Raw genomic sequence first — 5,023 nt, forward strand, 5'->3', positions numbered from 1 at the left:
CAGCGCTACTTTAAACTAAATCAGTGTGGCATAGACTTTAAAGAAGAAATCAAAGATGTCAAAAAGGAAATGTCAGTTTTAGCAGAAATAAAGAGTAAAGGAATTTTTGTAAGAAGCAGGGAGCAGGAAATTGAGGAAGGTGAAAAAGAAAGAAAGTTATAAATAAAAAGGAGTGTATTCAAAATCTAAAAAGAGAAGATGGGTTTTTAACAAAATCCACACAAGAGATGATTGAAACTGTACATACCTTTTATAGTAACATGTACAAAGAGAAACCAGTGCACTTGGAAACATCGGCAGAAATTTTAAAATTCGTTGACTAAACCGTAAAAGAGAATGCACACTTGACACAGGATTTTACTGCTTTAGAGTTAAAAAAATGCCTAACAGGTTTTAAGAGAAGTCGAGCTCCGGGTTTAGACGGGCTTCCTGCAGAATTCTATCTGACCTATTGGGACCTTTTATCATCAGACATTTTAGATGTTTTTAAAGATTTTGAAAAACTCGACCGACTGCCTGACAGTTTTAGAGTGGGAATAGTGACTCTATTTTATAAAAAAAATTATAAGACTGACCTAAAGAGTTGGAGGCCCATCACACTTTTAAGCTTTACTGTAAACTTTTTAGCAAGGTTTTAGCGACACGGATGTCCTCTGTTTTAGAGGAGGTAATTCACCCAGACCAAGCTTGTGCCATCTCAGGGAGACAACTCACCGACAGCCTCGTACTGATTCGAGACATCATTGATTACGCTAGAGACAGAAACACCCGGCTTGTCATCTTAAATTTAGACTTTGAAAAAGCTTTTGATCGGGTCTCGCATCAATATCTCTTTCAGGTGTTGCAGCCATCGAATAGGGCCCGATTGTTCCTACTTGGTGAGCTTTGCTTGGTTGAAGTCTACTTCGCATTCATTCTCTTTTCTCAGCAGATTAAAAGAAAGTTTCATCTTGGGCTCCCTGAAACTTCCATCCTGCACCGCTGTTTGCTTTTTCACAAGAGCAGAGGAGAGCGCACCGTTCCCAGCGGCACTGCAGTACCGGGTCGAGGCTTGGAGTGAACGGAGCAAGCTTCTTTTTCAACTCCTATTCTTAAAAATCCATTTAATATGTTGTCCTCGTATAGAGGACATATTAAACTGATAAGAACAGATACTACACTTGATCTTAGCCAAAAGGCCGAGAAGCGATAACTGTCCACTGTTTCAGGTCCGAGGGCCCTTGCTGGCACAATGCGCACTTCTAGCAGTGTTCTTTTTATGGCCATAGGTGGCCAGAGTGTCACGTTGCACCTCCGCCCACCCGCTGCACTGAGCACTCTTCAGCCCTTTTAAATGGTATAACTTTGCACTCCCGCACGCTCCAGCAAGCACCATTCAAGCAACAACTTTGCACTCCAGCTTCGAACATCGGCACAGTCGCAACAAGTAAGGCGACTCTACTCAGAGAAGTCACTCTGCACAGTAACAAGATTTCTTTTGCACAGACAGAAAGGGCTTCACCCGCAAAGGAAAAGCCTGCCAATATTAGAAACAACTCATTAGTGCTGCTCTCCACGGAAGTCTTTAGTAAAAGGCGAAAGACTTGTATGTTATGAAGAGAAACCAGAGTACGATTATCCGTCACTGCGGGAGCAGGGCATCAGGCTAGTTGGCATAGCCACCTTCCCCATGGTGAGCTTTGCTTGGTTGAGACGCTTGCCAAAACAAAAACAAAAACACCACGGGAACACCGTATTGAGGCTTTGTTCTGACCGCTCATTCAGTGTCGCGTTTCTTTCAAGCAATTCTCCCGGTTAGCCGACACTCGGCTTGCTCCCAGAGCCATGTTAAAGTCTACTTCGCATTCACTCTCTTTTCTCAGCAGACTCTTGGGATTTTATCTATAAAATGAATTCCTTCACTCAAACTATGTGAAAACTGCTTTGTCGTTCATATTTACCATGTCTAGAAAGATTTAAACAAAAAAAACAACGTTGTACTTTGCAGTAAAAGAAAGAGCAAATCTAAAGTTTCAGGAATCCGAGAATAAGCTTACTTTCATGAGTGCTTCATGGTTTCGGATTTTGCTATAAAATGAATTCCTTCACTCAAACTAAATTAAAACTGCTAAACCGCTAATCTGTTACATGTAAGGTGGATGTCAAATTCACCGAAATAGGATCTAAGGGTATTCAGCCAATCGAGCTGTAGCAGCTTCGGTAAAAGAGTATAAGTTGAAGAGTTTGTGAATAAAGGTGTGCGCACACATAGTGAGCTGTAGGAAAATAGGCAGGGAGCAATGTCGGCTGGGGTATATGTTCTTGTATGTTGTCTGACTGTTTGATTTCAATGTGTTGTGTAAGTGTCCTGTTGAATGTTTGGGCTTTGACACTTCACTGTGGTTGTTAACTGCGTGGTGTGTCCTGAAATGTTATATGTTTGGGCTGTGTGACATGCTTAATGCTTGTCAGTAGCTACCCACTTATTCATATATAGCAACTGACAACATAAGAAGTCTGGACATACTTTGATAGTAGTTGTAGAAGTATCCTTATTGATAATAGATAAACTAATTCATAGTGATAGAACAGTAGATGAACAGGTGCCTGCACGTCTCACGAAAATAAAATGGGTGTATGATTGCTGACGGCAGAGCAATACTGCCAAACTTATGAGTTCTTGTGGCAAACTTGATTCAGTGTCTTGACGTGTATACGCTGTTTCGCTGACTTGATTGTCACAAGAAACAAAGTGTGTTTGATAAGATCCGACCATTTTATTACGGGAGGATCAGTATGTATGGATTCTGATGTGACTGATAAACCCATTCATATCTTAAGCATAATCTAATACGTGAGACAACGCCCTGGCACACAATCAAAAAAAAAAAAGAGAGAGCGGTTTTGTGTCCCCACAGTCCATAATGTAGAAAAGAGAGAAAAAAGCCTTTCTGATTTGGTGTGTGTGCTCATAGTGCAGAGTGTAGAGAAAAGAGAGAAAAGAAAGCCGTTTTGGTGTCACGGGTGTTGTGACTTACACACACACATTTCTGAATTGAGAAAAGAAATTATTTTAGAGGAAGCAGTAGAGTTTAGATCCCACATTTGTTGATAGGCATTCATTTATTTCTTCACTTCTGATGAAGTTTCAACAATAAACAACAAACTTTGTATTATGAGAAAGAACCAGACTCATTCTTCAGGAATTCGAAAATAAGCTCTATTTTACGAGTTATGCACGAATTCGGATTCTCCTATAAAACGAATTCCTTAACCCAAACCAAGTTAAGACTGCTTTGTCCTTCATATTTATTCATGTCTAATCAAGTTTCAACGATAAACAACGCTGTACTTTGTAGAATGAGAAAGAACTTCTTCAGCAATAAGCATCTCTCGACATATGACGAAATACAGATTTTGCTATAAAATTAATTCCTTCTATCAGCCTGACTTAAAACTGTTTGTCCTCCTTATTTATCCACTTCAAATCAAGTTTCAACAATTAAAAAAAATTTGTAGTTTGAGAAAGAACAACTTAATCTTCAGCAATCAGTATAAAAAGAGGGTAAGAAAAGGTGCAAATGCCAACCATACATCACTAAAAGGTGGAGCGGAAGTATTCGGCTGCAAGTAGGTGTGAATGTTCGACCATAATTTGTAAAAAGTGGGTAAGAAAAGGTTCGAATGCCCGACTAAATATTAACAAAAGCGGGAGGAGAGGTCTTCGGATGAGAGTGGGTGAGAATTTCCTACCATACAAGTATGGTGGAGTATGGTGATTGGCCGACAATAGTAAAAAGCTGGTGAGAAAGTGCGAATGTCAAAACATACATGATCAAAACAGGGAGCGGAGGTGTTTGGCTGCGACAAGGTGTGAATGTCCACCCATAATTAATGAAAAACGGGCAACAAGTAGGTTCGAATGCCCAACCATACATCATCAAAAGCAGGAGTGGATGTGTTCGGCTACAAGAAGGTATGAATGTCCATCAATAATTGCTATAAAACATGAAAGAAAATTTTCGAATATCAAAACGCACATAATCATAAGCGGGAGAGGAGGTGTTCCGCTGCAAGAAGGTGTGAATATCCACCCATAATTACTGAAAAATGGGTAAGAAAAGGTGCGAATGCCCAACCATTCATCATCAAAAGCAGGAGTGGATGTGTTTGGCTGTGAGTAGATGTGAATCTCCGACCATAATTGCTGAAAAATGTGTTAGAAAATTTAAGAATGCCGGTCCATACATCATCAAAAGCGGGAGAGGTGGTGTTCGGCTGCAAGTAGGTATGAATGTCCAGCCATAATTACTCACAAATGGGTAAGAAAAGGTAGTATTGCCAGACCATACATGATCAAAACACGGAGCGGAGGTGGTTAAGCTGCAAGAAGGTGTTAATGTCCGACTAAAGTTTGTAAAAAGCGGGTAAGAAAAGGTGCGAATGCCCGACAATGTATGATCAAAAGAGGGAGCGGAGGTTTTCGGCTGAAAGAAGGTCTGAATGTCCAACCATAATTTGTAAAAACCGGGGAAGAAAAGGCTCGAAAGCCCGACTATACACCATCAAAAGCTGGAGCGGAGGTGTTCAGCTGCAAGAAGGTCTGAATGTCCATCAATAATTGCTAGAAAACATTAAAGAGAATTTTCGAATATCAAACCGCACATGATAATAAGCGGGAGAGGAGGTGTTCAGCTGCAAGTCGGTGTGAATGTCCACCCATAATTCCTGAAAAATGGGTAAGAAAAGGTGCGAATGCCCAACCATACATCATCAAATGCAGGAGTGGATGTGTTCGGCTACAAGAAGGTTTGAATGTCCGACCATAGTTTGTAAAAAGCGGGAAAGAAAAGGTTTGAATGCCCAAACATACACCATCAAAACAGGGAGCGGAGGTGTTCCGCTGTAAGAAGGTGTGAATGTCCGACCATAGTTGGTAAAAATCGGGTAAGAAAAGGTTAAAATTCCCGACTGTACACAATCAATAGCGGGAGCGGAGTTGTTCGGCTACAAGAAGGTGTGAATGTCCGACTATGGTTTGTAA

The 5,023-nt window shown here is 40.7% G+C and overlaps 2 non-coding genes across 2 annotated transcripts; both read right to left on the reverse strand.

Moving 5' to 3' along the window:
• Nucleotides 1-1,006: 1,006 nt before the first annotated feature.
• LOC140310465 (U2 spliceosomal RNA) lies at nt 1,007-1,190 on the reverse strand. Its single transcript, XR_011916533.1, has one exon. It is a non-coding gene; the product is annotated as a U2 spliceosomal RNA (small nuclear RNA).
• Nucleotides 1,191-1,498: 308 nt separating this feature from the next.
• Nucleotides 1,499-1,612, reverse strand: LOC140310707 (U5 spliceosomal RNA). The gene has a single exon (XR_011916752.1). It is a non-coding gene; the product is annotated as a U5 spliceosomal RNA (small nuclear RNA).
• Nucleotides 1,613-5,023: the final 3,411 nt, after the last annotated feature.

The sequence above is a fragment of the Leuresthes tenuis genome, unplaced genomic scaffold (genome assembly GCF_036924035.1).
Source record: "Leuresthes tenuis unplaced genomic scaffold, fLeuTen1.0.hap1 SCAF_6, whole genome shotgun sequence".
NCBI lineage: Eukaryota > Metazoa > Chordata > Actinopteri > Atheriniformes > Atherinopsidae > Leuresthes > Leuresthes tenuis.